This window comes from Chinchilla lanigera, unplaced genomic scaffold (assembly GCF_000276665.1).
Source record: "Chinchilla lanigera isolate Chin_1 unplaced genomic scaffold, ChiLan1.0 scaffold00047, whole genome shotgun sequence".
Taxonomy (NCBI): Eukaryota; Metazoa; Chordata; class Mammalia; order Rodentia; family Chinchillidae; genus Chinchilla; species Chinchilla lanigera.
In genome coordinates, this window is record NW_004955448.1 from 11,990,261 (window position 1) to 12,008,146 (window position 17,886).

The window sequence follows — 17,886 nt, forward strand, 5'->3', positions numbered from 1 at the left end:
TTTCTTACAGGGGGCATGTTATTTCCATCATTAGTACTGTATTTCAGTGTTCTCACTTGAAAAGTAAGTTAATTAAACTTAAACACCTGTAAGGTTTCTTGGTTTTCAGTGTATGGAAATCACTTCTGAACTACTTTGAGTGCCCATCAGGTAGCACACGGTATGCTAAGTGCTGTGGAGAATACATAAGAGGAACACTTAATAATTTGATGCATACCTTCTTATGCACTTTGAACCGTATCTCAAGATACAAATTAACATGTAATTTTCAAGCAAAGTCACAGATGCCTCACCCCTGAAACCTAACCTATTCTCAAGTCACAGAATTCCTGAGGGTCTGGGCAAATGACAAACTGAAATTTAGAGCCTTAGCATAACAAAAATATTTTCTTAGACTAGTGGTCTTCAGATTTGCAGAACTCTTCAGTGTAACATTTGTCCAAACTGGAACTTGGTGAACTCAGCACCTTGGAGAAGCATCATATGGAAGCTGTGCCTTCCTCAGGGAAGGGTAGCAGGGCTGGGGATTGAGTGGGTAGAGCCGTGCACACTTTTAAATGCTTCTATATGGAACGACAGAGATGGTATCTACTCTCTGTTGACCACAGCCTCACCTGACTGCAGTTAACTTTGAGAAGGTGGAGAAGTTGTACATGGAAGGAGGGGAGAATTCAAAATATGGTACTGGTGAGCAATAGTAATACCGCGATTATCAAGTATTTAAAGATAGGCAGAATCATGAGTACATAGTCTTTATGTACTTATAGTGTTTATAAATTGGTTAAATTTTATAAACGATCCTTGAAAGCAAGTGAAATGCTACTGTGAATTTCAGCTATATGTCTCTAGTTCTTACTATGCACCAACGACTGTACTGGAATTTAAATACCCTATCTTAATACTTACTTTTGGGAATTTATTCTAAGGAAAACTATAATCACATGGGGAAAAATCCCATAATATCTTTTTTCACTCAAAATAGGAAAAACCCACTGAACAGGACTAAGTAACATACAGTATCTACCCAATGGAGGACTATCATAACATGGACCTGTGTTCTTGCCCATGAACTATGGTTGGGAAAAATAATTTACAAGGAAGGAAATGTAATGTTAACACATAAGTATGGACAGAGAGAAAGGTTGGCAAACATAAATGTTTTAAAAATATTTCTTATTCATTGTGATAAGATCACAGGACATTTTCTTATACTTTAGCTTTACTGAGTTCCTTACAATGTGTATGTTTCTTTTATATAAATGAGAAGGTAAATTTTATTTTAAAATGCATTATAATCATTTATTTTGTATTGCTTTAATTTGCAAAAGACAACATTAAAACATGATTCACTTATAAAAGAGACATACAGGAGACTTTGCTTTCACCAAATCTTATTTACACACGCTTCAATTTGAAGAGTACGTACATTGACCAATATATATGGTACATAGTCAATTGCTGCAGAAAGTTAGAAGTGAGAATTGCGTTGCCCTGAGCTATCAATACAAAATCTATGCAAGGAAAGCACACTTATTTTATTTTTTTGTCTTATTTTGTTTTATTTGTGGTGTTGTGGATTGAATCTAGTACCTCGTGCATGTTAGGTAAATCTGCCACGGGACTGTACCTTCAGCCACCCTAGTCTGTTGTTAATGGCGGTTAAAGTGGAGGAAATGACGCTAGAGGAAAATAATGCAAAAATGTTATACTAAGGTAGGCTTTGTTGCAGTATTTAAGGACAAATAGAGCATGAGTCTGCCGCAGTTAGATAGCTTTACTTAGCAACAATAACAGCTAGTTTTGAAGGTATCATAAAGAGGCAGAGAGAGAAGGTATTCTTTCATTATCTAAATATGCCTTATGTTCTATAATTGGAGATATGTAAATAAAAACATTTTCTCTAAAAAGAAAACCTTAACATTGACTTTGGTTTGTCAGGAAAATAACGCTAGGGACATATATTTAGAAGGAATGTCTAGCTCAGACATTCTTCTAAAAATTGTTTTTTAGTTGACTACAGTATTAGACACTTATAGAAGTAAGAAAAACAGTCATTGGCTTGTTCATTTATTTAAATTAACTTTTTCTTCTCTCTCACTTCCAATACATGTCCAAATACTAAAATCTAGAATTCTTTTCTACATTACAAACATATTATTTCTTGGAGAATAACAATCAATGTAATTATTAAGATGTATATTTCTTTGCACTTCTAGGATGCAGGAAAACTTCTGGCACTCAGATGGAAAGGATTTATGTGCCTTACTGATTGCTTAGAGAAATCATCTTTTATATTAAAGGTACTGCAGCTAGCCACAGATTTTATTATTCCTTTAGTTATAGGTTCTTAAACTGTGTGCTAAAATCCTGTTCAGGTTCCAAGTTTTCTTGTATTTTTATTCCTTGTAGTTTTGACTTTTTTTGAATTTCTCATATTGATTTTCTTGTATTTTTAAAGTCAATTTGAGGAAGCTCAGAGATTCTCTACCATGGAATCAAAATTTTTGTGTATTTTTATTGTAACATTTATAAAAATATGGCAGATCAGGGCATTTTTTTTGTGGAAGATTTCTTTAAACAGTAAGATAAGGTTATGTAGTATTCTGGTTGTAAACAAATGTTTCCTAGGCTTGTTTTAAACCTAATATATTTCAAGCAACTCAGTTTCAACTTTGGCTGTTCTCTGTAGCAGTAATAGAGTAAACATATGCATATTTCTTTAGTATTTTCCCCACTTAGGACCATGGCCATGTTGACTAGAAAGGTATATGCAAATGTAATTCCAAATAGAGAGAAAAGCAGATCCTTACTTTTAAGAAAGCTGCATAAATTTGAAACATTGAACAGAATAATGAACAGCTTTGTTTCAGTGATTTCACTTTTTAAAGCTATTGCTGCAATTATTTGAATATATAACTTTTCCTTTTTTCTTCCCTAAAGGAAAAATGAGAACAGTCCAAACAAATGCTGAAATATTAAGTTGAATGTGATTTTTTTCATCCTAATTTTAAATGTGCTCAAGGAAAATCAAATGACGATGATTGTAGCTCCAAGTTTCCATTCTGCTGCAGTGCTAAATAATAAAAATGAAATATATTTCTATAACCCTGTAAGGCAACAGAACTGCAGTTGGCTGGACCACACATAAAGAAGCCTTGTTTTGGTGACGTTTTGCTGGGGATACTTTCTCTATTTATAGGATCCACAGCAAAGCCTTTGGCAAACTGACTACTTGTGACCTTGTTTCTGTTGAAGAATTTATAAAACAGAAAAAAAAGTGATATCTCTTGACATAGAACATGCTGATCAATATGTAATCATATGGCTAGATCAATGATTTCTAATATTCTTGGTTTACAAAATGTCAACTCCATAAATGTACTGGCAGATTTCAAAAAATCCAAAAGTTCCTGAGTAGGACAAATGCTAAATTCAAGGTAGTTTTATTATTTATTTTATTCATGAGTAACACATTTTACTTCAAAAACAGTTTATAATCAATAGCATATTTAGGCTGAAAATGCCACGCTGTCCAAATTTGCCTCTTCCAACAATGGGAGTTTTGATTTTTCTTTCCCACAGTGGATATTTTTCACTCACACTGTGTAACATCAGCCTGAATAAAGAGACATTTCTGAGGTGGTGAATGTCATAGCTTGTGATGGTGCAACAATTTTCTTTTAGACATTACAAAGCAACCTTTTTGTATTTAAGTGGTCAATTGTAAGTAAAACTGATTATACGTAAAATGCAATCAAACATGATTTCTTAAGTGTTATAATTTGCTGTCATTTGGGTCCCTGTGCATGGTTCTACATGTTGTGCTTATTTGATCCATGATTCCAAGTTTTACTGCATGAAATGTGATCAAAACATACAATTAATATTTAATTTTAAAATTTATTAAATAAGACATATTTAATTTTACAATTTACTAAAGAAAAGATGTACTTATCTTTAAAATTTATTAAGTAAAAGACATATGGCCACCAACTCCCATCAAAATACTGCTTTCACTTTGAACACCTTTATTTTATCATCCATGCCACTTTCTGAGCCACTTCTAGAAGTCCTATGAATTTTATGAATTTTTTTTTGGGTGGGTAATCAAAAATATGTTAACACTGCTACTGCAAATCATCTCACAGAAAAGCCTGCAGAAACGTTAAGATACATCATCAGCTACTTTATTCACTGGATCTGGCACCATGTGACATTTGGCTGTTTCCCAAATTTAATTAACTGTGAAGTATACATGTTTTGAATCTATTCAGGACATCAAGGCAGCTATGACAGCATAGCTAAAAACTCACAAAGAGGACTTCCAGAACTGCTTCAGATAGTAGCAAAAGTGATGGGATAAATGTGTTCAAAGGGAAGGGAAGTATTTTTGAGGGGTATTAATGGCAATGAGTCTTTCACTGCAATACATTTTCAAAATTTATTCACCATAGATTTTCATCACATCTTGTAAATGATTGAAATGTCCCTTCCTGTTTCTCCTCTTCTTTATCTCTTTTCTCGTTCAATCTTTTCTTTTTCTTTCCTTTCAACTTCTTTCTTTAAACAAGTTTTACAAATTCCTATAAAATCAATTTAGTCTTATTCTGGAAAATTCAATCAAACAAATTCTTCAAAATCACTTATTAACCTTTTTGTATCTTTCCCTCCAACCTTTCTTTCAGCAAATGATTTTGTTTTACAAATTTGACATAGTACGTGATAGAAAATGACCCTCCCCGGCCAGTATACTTCAGTTTGTTAGTTGCCCGGATCATAGTTCCTGTGTCAGTTCCGGTTGTTCTGGTATCTTAGAAGCAGCTGGCACTTTGGTGCATAGCTGGTCACGATGATGCACACTGTATAAACCAATCCCCAATTGAGAAGAAATTCTGCCTCTGTACCTCCTGCTTGCATATCCCATATAAACCCTAGATTATCAGAGATCAGGGCCTGATATTTTAGGAATGATCCCAATCAATGGCCATTGGTGTAAAATAAATCTGCCTCCAAACCCTGGGTGTCATTTTGGTGTTTCTACTTGCTGTTGAATTTTGTGCATTGGATGGGAAGACCAATCATACTGACCTCTTTGGTCACTGGTCCTGGCCATCATGGATGGAGCAAGGACCTCTCTATGTCCTAAAGGGAAGGTGCACCCTCAAGGTTTCTCAAGTCTCCTAGGAGATCTGAAGGAGGATTCCTGACTCCCTAATTGAGCAGCTCACATTGGACTGCCAAGGGAGGAGGGCACAGTCTGTTTGTCTGTCTGCCTGCCTGCTTGATTCTGGTAAAACCCTTGAGAGCACCCCAGTTAGTCTGTCAGTCCTGCTCAGTTTGAGCACAGGAAAATCTTGATCAACTTTTGCTAGTCAAAACCACCCTCAAGGGGAGTTGGAATGCTTAACCTCTGAGTGCCTGCTGATGAATGTGTGAGTGAGTGGAGTGGACAGAGTAAGCAGTAGGCTGCTCCACCTGTGCACCAAGACTGGGAAGCACTATTCACAGTGGCTGATTGAACCCTCGCTGTAGTTCCGTGGTGATTGACATATGGTGTAATGGAGGCCTCACACCCCTCTTAACTAAGTTGTGCCTATATCCCTGTGAAGGGTGTGGCTAGGTGGGCATCTGAATGTCTCTCTGAGGGGCACCCACCCTTTGTCTATTGTGTCATTGTTCAAGGATACACAACATACACTGTAGGGAGATACAGTGTCCCACCTTGGCTCCACACCTGTGTCTTATATGACAAGAAAGACATCCTAGTCATCAAAAGAAACTCGCAAGGCCATCTGAGAAGCCCTCAGATTCAGCCCAAGCCAGGAAAACTTTATTTTGTTCTGCCAGAGGACTCAGAATCTGACCTGCATCCTCCTTACATTCCTCAATCCCGAGTTGCTCATCTAGCTACAACATCTTCACCACCAGCCTTGTCTCTTACATCACAGTCTTCTGCTCTCCCAGGTCCCACAGCTTCACTGACAGTCCTGTGTTCTGCACCACAGCCCTCTGCTCCACCAATAACACCCAATGCTCCTCCAGAGCCCCATATTGGTTCTCTGTCATGTGGCACAACATTGCCAGAAACACTGACTGTTCCACCAGCCTTATGGAGGTGGGTTATAACCCCGTCAGTCACCACCTCTGCTCTGCCGCTCAGTCTGAGGCCCCAGCTCACCTCCAGCTGCCACTTCAAGTTTATCCTGGAGCTCAGGGAAGGTGCACCCCACCAACTGCCTGTGATGCATTACCAGCCAGTGAGCTCCACTGACCTCTTAAATTGGGAACATCACAACCCATCCTATTAAGAGAAGCCCCAGGCAATGACAGATCTCCTTGTTTCCATCTTCCAGACCCACCTTCCATCATGGGATGATTGTCAGCAACTCTTGAGTGTGTTTAATCCTGAAGAACACCACTACATTTTAGAAGGGGCCCAAGCCTGGCTGAATTGAAAGGTCCCCACCACTGTGGTTGATCCTGATGCTTGAGTGAATGCAATCTTTCCCTGCTTGTGTTCAAATTGAGACTGTAATGCAGCAGAAAGTCATGAAGCTTCATATCAGTACTGCATTGCTTTCCTTGCAGGCCTCAAAGAGGGAGGCAAAAGGTCAATAAATATGTCTGAAGTTACTGAAGTTACCCAGGAAAGCAGTGAAAGTCCAGACAGATTTTATGAGAGACTCTGCGAAGCTTACTGGGTCTACACACCCTTTGACCCTGAGGCTCCTGAAACGCAACAGATGATCAATGCACAGTCAGCCTCTGCCTTAGTAGATGACCAACATGCTCACTGCAAAAAGTCTGGACACTGGAAAGATAAATGCTCCCTCCATCTGAGGGACACAAAGAAATGTGCCTACCTGACCTCTCCTCACTCTGTCGGGCCTGGGTGGATAGGACAGCCTGAGATCTACAAAACTGGGCCCCCGGGAGCCCTTGCGCACTGCAAATGTTGAGGGAAAAGCTGTGACTTTCCTGGTAGATAATGGACCAAATTCTCAGCCTTCAAATTTTCCTCTGTCAAAAGTTGTCATCAGTGGGACAACTGGGACTCCTGCCTCTCACTGCTTCTGCCAGGCACAGGCTTATAGCTTGGGAGGACGTCTCACCAAACATGAATTCCTACACACAAAGCCAGTCAGCCTCCCTCTTGTTTCAACTTTTAGAGTCCTCCCCAAGAGGAAGATGGTGCCTGCATCAGCCTAAGATAGATAACCACAGTCCTGAAGCTCTGAAACTCTCCTTCCAGAGGTATAAGCTACAGACTCACATCCAGGCTTGGCCATCAACCATGCTGCCTCACAGGGACCCTCATGTTATCAGACGTCTAGGGAAGCACTAACAGGAATCTAGCCACACACCAGCCAGATAGACTGATAATCACCTTGCCCAAGATCTCTGTGCCATCAACAATATAGCCATTACCTTGCATTCTGCGGTTCCCACCCATACTCAGTTGCCTCGGGGTTTGGAAAACTCTCCCACTATTTTTGGGGAGGCCCTAGCTATGGACTGTCAAACTGCTAAAATACACCTCACCTGCCTGTAAAGCCAGTTCAAGATGCCCAAGCTGCCGATGCTGCTGAGACTGCCCTCTGTACACACTGCCTCAGTCTTCCGCTACCCACAGCCTGCTTATACACCTGCCTGGACGAACGCCCTTTTTGGCCTTTGGTTGGCTCCTGTCAGCCAACCCAACTTTGCTTTTAAATGGAAAGACCCCAGTTCTGGACTTAAAAGCCAACTGACCTGGACTCAACCTCCCAGAGGTTCAAAAACTTGTTTCGTCTTTTAAGAAGCACTTCTGATTAACGACATTCAAGCTGCCTACGGGAAAGACACAAAAACTCTGCTGCAATATCTGGTAGAAACTGACTATAAGAAAGAAATCCCACACATTTCTTGGAGCTGCTAGCTTCTATAAAATCTGGATCCTTGAGTTCACAACAGCAATGATACTTACTCAGAAGGTCAGCCCCTGGGAGCGGCCGGTGGCCTTCCTGTATAAATACTTGGATCCAGTCACTAAAGGTTGCCTCCCCGCTTTGCTTTTGTGCTCTAATAGCCACCTTCCTTCTGATCAAAAAAGCTGACAAGCTCACCTTGGGCCAAGACTTGACTGTCCAGGTGCCACATGCTCTGCTGGACCTCACCCAGTACCAAGGATTCTTATGCAAAACCCCCAGTCTGCCTATTGTGATGATAAAACCACTCAATCCTGCCATGTATCTGCTCACAGAGCAGGGCCCAACAGAGCACGACTGCCTGGCACTGTCTGATAAACTGTTCTCGAGCCAGTCAGATTTAAAAATAAACCCCCTGGTGGATGCTGAGTACATCCTGTTTCCAGAAGGAAGTAGCCCTGTTAGGACAGGCTAGATATGCTGTGATCACCTTGGACAAAGCTATTTTGGCCAAAGCTCTCCTGCTACTGCTTCCTGCTGCTGTTTTGAAACATGCCACCATTGACACAGCCAGACCTGCCCCCACCATATGTTCTGAAAGCTCAAGCTGCTGTGCTGACACCCACAGCACTGCAGCCAGCTCGGGCTTCAGCACCTGTGTCACTGGCCCTGACCTCTGCTTGACATGACTTAGTCCTCATCTACACCCACCCAGGCGAGCTAAGATAACAAAAGTTTGTAGGGTCCTGCTGTGAGAAATCATCCCCAGATATGGCCTACCCTTGACCATTAGTAGTGACATTGGTAATGGGCATGCATTTGTAGAAGAGGTAACTAAAAAACTGGATTAAATAAAAACTACATACAGTTTATAACCAGTTAAAAGGCCAGCTATACCTATAGACATTTCTGTGCCAACATATAACCCAGGTATATATTAACTCAGAAATCTAGCCCTAGATCCACGGAAAAAATTACCTGGACAGCTCCTCCAAGGCTCACTCTGAAGAGACAATGCACTCAAAGCCGTGCTCTGGTCAGTGCAGACCCTGAACAGTCCATGCATGGCTGAAGCCTGAGGACACAATTCACAAGGTTGCTCCATGTCTATTCCCCTTGGTTTTTGTGTCTTTTCAGGCTGCTTACCCTAGTCCTTGCTTCCCTGCTCCCTGCTAGCTGTGATTTAAGTTTGCCCCAAGAGAATAGAAAAATCAATCAAACACTTGAATAAGATTTGATGAGTGTCCAAGGCACACTGGACCCTCTCCTAGATCAGATTAACTCCCTTAGTGCCTTGTCAGAGTAGTGTGTAGAACAGACAGGCCTAAATTATGTCTCTTCCTAAAAACAACTTGGGGAAAACTACAACCTTAATGCTACTGCTTCCAGTTGGGCCTTGTCTCAGAAAATCACATGTGATATGCCCAGTAAAGATTTGTTAGGGACACTAAAAGAGGGAGGAAATGTGACAGAAAATGCCCCCTCCATCCAGCATGCTTCAGTCTGTTAGTTGCCCAGGTAATAGTTCCTGTTCCAGTTCTGGTTGCATCCGGTCTCTTACAAAAGGCTGGTCACTGCGATGCATAGCTGGTCATTATGATGCACATTGTATAAACCAATCCCCAGTTGGAAAGTCATTCTGCCTCTGTACTTCCTGCTTGCATATCTCATATAAGCCCTAGACCACCAGAGATCAGGGCCTGGTATTTTAGGAATGATCTTGATCAATGCCTGTGGATGTAAAATAAATCTACAGTACCTCCAAATCCTGGGTGTTATTTCAGTGTTTCTGCTTGCTGTTGCAAGTACACATTCAATAACATTTTTTCACTTTCACTTTTATGATGCTTAGTGTCATATAATCTTATTTAGAACTTTTTAAAATGTCATAACTTTTTGCCCCTAGAAAACATGGCTTTTATTGGAAGCTTTGAAAAGGGCCCATAATTTTAGAATGTATTTCTTTTTTATAATTTTGATCTTTACCTCTTATTTATCTCCATCTTTATTTTCTAAAAGTGTGCTGAGTCTCCCTTGTTTTAAACCCATTTTCGGATTCTAGTCTCCATTCTTCTTACTGCTTTTTCTCCATTCTCTGGAAGTCTATCTCTTATTCACCTTTGACACGAACCTATTCAGACTTCTGACTCCAACGTGTACACAGTGTGCTCTGGAATATGGCAGCATTGATAGCCTGCTTGGTCAGTACGCTGGCTTGTTATCATTACCTTTTCATGTAGCACTTTGTTTTTGGTGCCTCCTCCTCTTCTGCTTACCTCTCCTTGTGCTGGTGACACCCAGGGCGCTGTTCTGCCTCCTCTTTTCAAACTTCACATTCTCATCCCTGCAGTGGTTGCCATCACCTCCCTGTCCATTACTCTGAGTTTAAACTGAGGTGCAACTTTCCACTTGCCATGATCATTTAGATGCTCCTCTGCAATTCCAACTTTGTGGGTCTAAATGCCAATATTCTCCCACATCTCTGCTTCGTTTTCTCTTGGATTTGTTCATCATTTTTGGCTCCAAAAGCAGAATTTTAGGAATCCTCTTTGCTCCTTCATCCTACCTACTACATCCTTTCTATTCAATAAGTCGTGAAGTCCTGGAAGAGAATCTCTTTTGGCTTTTGCTCCTCTCCAAATCCACTGCTTTAATTTAGTCTTAGGATGTTATTAGCCTGAGTACTACTGCCTCCCAACACTCTGACCTTCTTTTTCACTAGTGGTAATGATTTCCAATCCTTTTGCCAAATACTACTTACATTTCAGGACTTAATGTTTCACCCTATGGGAATTTCCCCAACATCCATCTTCCCCACTATAAATTGGAGCACTTTTTCCCATGTGAGTCTCCATCTTACCATGCACATCCTTCTCAAGGAATTTAAAATCATGTGTTTTGCATGTCTTTCCATTCTCAGTAGACTATGCTTCACAATAAGACAGGGATACTGATAACAGTGTGTCTTGTTTGCTTTCATATTGCTTGTAACCAGAGCATAGATATATAATAGTGGTAAATGAACAAATAACTGGTTTTACAATATTCAAGCTGTCTATTTAGTTAAGAATTTTAAATATTTTCCATCTACTTCTTACAGCTAATGGTATAAAGTATATCACATCTTTATTTGAAATTTGCATTTTTTTTCATAAGGATAGAAACAATCCCCAGAAGTGGAATTACTAGTACAGAATGAACATTTTAATGACTCCTGATATACCTTGCCTAACTATATCAAATGTATATTAGTGTATTGGAATGATTGCTATTTTCAGTAGCTCAAGACAAATTTTTATAAAAAAATGTGTTATTAAAACAATAGCATAGGGGCTGGGGATTTAGCTCAGCGGCAAAAAGCGCCTGCCTGGCAAGCGCAAGGTCGTGAGTTTGGTTCCCGGTACCGGAGAAAAACCAAGAAAAAAAACAAAACAAAACAAAAAAAAACAATAGCATAATGAAGTCATTGATTCTGACTGTCTAAATTGGGAGTCATTTTCAGATTGTATAATGTTTAGTTTCTGTTTGCAAACTGCAATAGAAACGTGCTGAAGTTAGTAACACTAAAACTACTTTCTAACTCCCAACGCTATTGAAAATATAGAAGGCAGCATTCAATATAAGCCACCCAGGCAATGTATAAAAGCTTATTTTTCCTTTCCTTTCCTTCCCTTTTGTCACAGTCTAATAAATTCCTAGTGGACTTTGATTATTAAGACACTGTGCAGGGCCTGCCTTTCTAACCTTGCTTTCTGAATAGACTATTGATTCAACTTAAACTGCTTTGTAAAAATTCAATATGCGCATCTGGGGAGTTTGCTACCCTGTGCTTTACAGGAAGGATGCGAAGATTAATACGTTTATAGAGCGTTATGTGCTTCTTCGATGAAAGGTTTGGTATAAAATACAGCTCTTGTATTGTTATTTAAAAGCAAACTTTCTTTGGGAAAAGAGAAGGGGCTTCCACAGTAACTTTTGATTAAACGTTATGTACTGTAGTACTTTCTTCCAAAGGCTCTCTGCAAGGAAGCCTTGAAATTGTGTGCCTTGCCATCCGCTGACATGACGCGGCATAATGGAGAAGTGATATGGACCTCCTTCTGTCCATCTATTTCCCGCCGGGGTGGCCTTGGTTTGGCGGAAGATTATCTTAGTGGCTCTGAGTCTATTATATTATATTTGAATTATTGCTTACTTGAATTTTAACTGTTTAATTGGACCTGAATTCATGTGAATAATTCCCTGGCAGCTCTCAGATCTCTCTCTCTCTCCTTCCCTCCCTGTCTCCCTCCATGCCTCTGTCTCTCAGAAGAAATCTCATGTGATCAGGAATGCATGGGGCTTTGGTAGCTATGGTAACCGCATCATAAACCTTGATGGATGGCAGGTACTTTAAGCACTTCAACTATTAGAACCTTATGGGCACTGGATGTGTTCAGCCAAGAATGACATTTGCCCACAGGGATCATAAAACAAAAAGAACCGTTGCTCTTGGTTGGGCAGCAAGGGGATAACAGACGCGTACTAACGAGACGTAATGAAACTGGATGAAGATTTCTCTGATAAGTACTGCTAAAAGGGAGAAGCGGAGGGCTAAAGCAGAGAGTGTAGTTAAATGGTGAAGTGGAGCAATCATTATCTGCACTGTAAGTGCATCTGATAACATGCATTGTGTCTGTATATTATTTTCTGTGAGTCTTGATATCCTGAGTTGGGTGTGGGTCACACATGAAACATTAGGAAGCAACTGGAAGTTGAGAACTTTTGAGAATTGTATTTATGTGAAGGGAAACATTTGCTATGTTTTTAGATGGCTTGGGAATGAGGATAAGGGTGGGTAGGTGTTAAGTTAGATGGAAGAACTGGGATTCAAAATCACTCCACTAAGTCAAGCGGGTATAACCCATGACAATAAAGAAAGGAGAGTAGTTTGAAAGGATGAGCCAGTGGTCGCACTCAAGGAGAAGCATTTCACCAAGATACTGAAGATGTAAAGGAGAGTAAACTAGGGCACCTAACACAGAAAATGTTGCATCTGGGAGAGTAGACCCCTAAGTGCTGTTTAATGAAGAAACCCAGAAACTGGTAGTTTTAGATTGAATAACAATGCAATACATGAGGTAGTTTAGGGGGATTGCAATAGTAGAGGATCAAAGGAAATATGAAAAAAGACCTGCAAATTACTAGTGGCTTTCAAGAACAGGTTTCATCATTCAGAGTCCCAGTCAGTTGTTCCCAAGCTAAAAGAAATAACCAAAATGAATCACAAAGGTTTAGAAAAGCGATGAAGACATTGCTAGGTGATGAATTCTTTGGAATAAAATATTAGAAAAATTTTATTGGGGATATTTTGAAATTATCTTTAAGGATGTTTAAAAACAGGATGTCAACTTTGTGGTTATTAAAGAGATGGAACGTATTTTTTCATGTATACTTCTTGGCCATTTGTGTTTCTTCTGAGAAGTGTGCATTTTAGTTGTTCATTTTTTTAACTGGGTCTTCTATTTTGGGGAGGTCAAATTTTCTAGAGCTCTTTATGTCTTGTAGATATTTGTCCTCAGTCTGAGGGGCAGCTTGTAGGTTGTCTCGTCACTCTATTTGTTGTTTCCTGTGCTGTGAAGAAGACTTTAACTTGATGTGATACCATTTGTTGCCTCCTGCTATTATTTCTTGTACAATTGCACTTCTGTTCACAGAGTCCTTCCCTCCACCTATGACTCAAGAGTTTTAACTACATTCCAGTGGGTTAAGTGTTTGTATTTTATTATTTAGATCTCTGACCATTCGGATTTTAATGTAGTACATGGCAAGAGATACGGATCTTGCATCAATCTTCTGCATGTGAGTAGTTAGTTTCCCCAGCACCATTTGCTGAAGAGGTTATCTTTTCTCTGACGTACATGTTTTGCCCCTTTGTCAAAGAATAAATAGCTGAATGTGTCTGGGATTGTTTCGGAACCTTAAACTTACATCCTCTACTTTGCTCCATTGATTTACACAACATTTTCAGTTTTATTTTTGGAAACTGTCTCTAAAATTCCAGGTAATGCAAATCCACTCTGTCTAATTCATTATTGATTCAAAAATTTTAAATCTCATGAGATTTCCACAGGCCTAGTCTTTGTGATAAAATTTCCTCTTTGGATATTCTTAATACACCTGATCTTTTTATTTTTCTTCTCTTCTTTCAGAATTTTTCTTTTTTAAAATGAGGTATCCATATAAAAATGCTCCAAAGTTTCAGGCTCTGTCATATGATTAGAATAATTTCTCTTATAGTTCAAAAATTTATAGAAGAAACTAAATTTTCCCAGAGGCAATAAAGGATTTTATAGAACTTAGATTGTTCTCTCCGTTTATTACACTTGGAACACTTTGACCTTACAGGGTTATGTTGGCTTGTGAAACACAGGCCACCCAAAGTTGCTGAATTCACCAGTAATTTATCAGCAGGCAATGAGAGGCCATCACAGAACTAGCAGCTAAAGGTACAGCTCGGCTTCATTGAAAGGCTGAAATTAGGGACTAGAAATAATTAGTTATTAAAATCATCCCCAGTTTTGCCTTTCCTCCATGAATCTGAAGTCAGATGTTGGCCCCTGTTCATGACCAACTGTTAATCCAGGGTCAAATTCCCTTGAGAACTGTTCCAGAAAGATCAGTTTGGATCAGCTGTGTACTCTTATGGCGAAGAGAATGAGGGCCTACATCCATGTCTTCTGAAAGTGTGACCTTGGACAAGCAATGTTACCATCAGGGAAGTCGTTAAAATGCAAATTCTTGGACTTCACTTAGATTGTCTGAATAGAAAATTCTGGAATTGGGGCCCAGAAGTGTATGTTTTAACAGTTTCTATGAGGAAGCCTGAGGCATACCGAAGGTAGGAAACCTTCATACCCTGTCCAACCTAGTGTGTTTTTCCCTCCTGGTTGTAGTATTGAAGGCTTGGCACTCTAGAAAGTCCCTTAATGCAGGACAAACTAGTATGGCTGGCCACTCTTCCCAGGTTTAATTCCTATTTAATAGGGGCCCTGGGAGCAGGTGCTCAGACAAGGGGACTGGAATTTTCTCTTAGAAGAGGATGTTAGGGTGGTGACAAAATAATTATAAATGGGTAATTTTAAAGGAATTCATCTTATTTTTAGCTGTGCTTGTGTAACTTCTCAATTTAACTGGAAAAATTACTTGTTAAAATAAGTAATTTACTGTCTCTAAGGTCTCTTGGCATCCTTAGTGTTCATTTTTTACTTATGCATGCTCACTTTCTTAAAACATGACAAGAACCCAAGGTCACCTTATCGAAGTATCTTACTGACTGTTAAACATGTAGGTGGCCTTGTGTTTGCTCACTCCAATAGTTAAAAGAGAAAACTGATCAAATTAACTTAAATAACAATGATGAATAAAGCAGAGCTTCAGCTCCTCTTGTTTTGAAAATACAAGGTCAAGCAATATATTTATAAATAAATTTTAATTTAAGAGAAACAGAATTTCACATTACAGAGCTCAAGCAAGTCAGAGAAGTACTTTGTTGCCATGGATAGTCAAACGTATTTCATTACTGAGCTCACTCGGGGGATGAGTGCGTTTCATTGTTTGTTCTTTCCAGAAGTCTGACACTCAAGGGAGTTATCATTCTACATTAAATCAAAAACCTCTAAACACCTTCATCGTAATGAAAAAATCTTTCACAGTGGACAGTTTGAAAGATGTAAAAGTTATTCTCTGTCACTGAGATTTTATTTGGAAAACTGGTTCTAAGCACTACCTTTCCAAGCTTTCCAATAAATCAACACTATTGAAAACATTTAAAAGCGTCAATGTGGCACAGGAATTATCTCTGTAGAAAATTATGACTTTTTCTGCTTTTCTATTGCTTTGAGAATACTTTGCAATATTACCAATGCTTGCCACTCCTCCAAACCCTATAGTAAATGTGAATACAATCATATATCAGAAAATATTATAGCTGTGCATTCTTAAGAAATTCGTATTAAACAAAATGCATTAACACTTCCTAGCTGCATTGAGATTTATTGTAAATCAGCAGGAATCACATTCTGTGGGATTCAAAACAGACTTAGAATTGTCTGATTTTAAAAACTTAAAGAGGAGCTGCTTTGGGGATTTATAGTTTTCAAATTTGCTAAAACTGGAAGTACTACTGTTCTAGGAAGTCTTATTAAGAAAAATAGGTAGCATCTTTTATCTTTCTAGGGAGAAACTTTAAATTGCAGGACGGAAGTACTGTGTAAGGAATGAAACTTGTTTTAACTTCCTGTTCCATTGTGGAAACTGGTTAATGGCATGCTATAGTTCCATTCTTCCATTTGAGAGTCTCATTGGTAAAGCTTCATTTATCCTAATTTACGAATTTACTGTGGATCAAGCAAAGATTGATAAGTGTGCTGGTCAGCGCTTCAGTCTGTGACAAAATACCCGAAGATTACAACTAAAGCAGCAGAGGTTTACTTTTGCTCTCATTTCTGAGGCTTCAGTACATCATCACTGGGCTCCATTGTCTGTCTGCCTGTGGTGAGACAGAAGCAGCACAAAGGAAGGGCCTGAAGTGGGAAAGCTATGCACCTCACCAACAACTTACAGTGTAATATTAAGTGCTCAGATGGTTATGAATCTTGGAATAGTTATCTTCCCGAGAGGAAGGCTAGAGTTTCAGTTATACACATGAGGTTAAGCAAAGACCTGATAGGAACTTTTCATGTTGTGATGAAATTATTGAACTGAAAGAAAATTTAGAACATTATAAACAACTTTGTAATTTTACACAGGAGAAAACTAGAATCATGTCTTGACCAAGATTCTAAGGTGAACAGTACTTAAATTTGTCCTAACTGAAAAAAAACCCTGTATGAGTTTATTACAGATTTTGGCCTCTTGTTTAGAAAATTAAAGTTTACAATTCAATAGTGTAACATATAAATTTGGTGGTTCATACAAGATGTATGGAAAATAACTTTTTTTTCTATTAGCATGTTCTTCTTTGACTACTTTATTAGTGTTCATTGCAGATAATTTAAATTTTTATTTCTATATAAGCTAATCACTTCCAGTTTAAAAGCTAATGGTTCTGAGGCCCCAGCACGCTTTTCTAGCCCAGTGTGGGTGTCGGAGTCTGTCACTGCTTTGTTTTTGACACTGTTCATTTGAAAGTTCTCTCTCTTAGTGTCTCCTCTCTCACTGTCTCACAGCACTCATGATATCGGCAATTAGGGAACTGCAATGGTGGACGGGCTGGGTGTGCTTATCCCAGTCCTACCTTAGTTTTCAGATATCACACCAATAGTTCCATAGCAGTGGACTGTCTATTCACAGACACTTTAGTTGTGAGATGCCTAGCTGCCCTTATTCCTTATGAAGTCTATACTACAACCAATGCTATCATTTCTTTACCTTCTTGTAGAATTGAACACCTTATTCATGCTTTCAGTTATCTTTTGAAGAGGATTCATTGCACACGCACACACACACACACACACACACACACACACACACACATACAAGAAAACAAAACTTCTGAATCCTTTTCCCTCTTGGAATGGAGAGAGAAACCAGACCCAGGTAGTGACAGAGACTTTATTCCCTTACTGTTAGTTTTCTCACACTGCCATTTCTCTGTGTTTCTCTTTCTTACTTCCCAGCACCAAGGGCTGTGGGTTCTGTCCCTTAGCCCACTTTTATGGAAAGAAAGAGGCCAGTGAAATATCTAAGCTCTTGCTATTTAGGTCTCTCCAATTCTATAGTCAAACTAGTTGAATGACACCCTTAACATTCAAGGGGCATGCTGAGGAGTCGGCCAAGAAATACCTTCCTTCTCCAAAATCCAGGCTCAAATACACATTCACCTTCAAATTCTTGAAAATTAAGAAGGGCCAAAGGATTAACACTAACTTATTCTCCCTTTTCTGGACTTAGGGTCTAATATCAAGTCATTAAAATCTCATTAATTCAGTTATTTTAT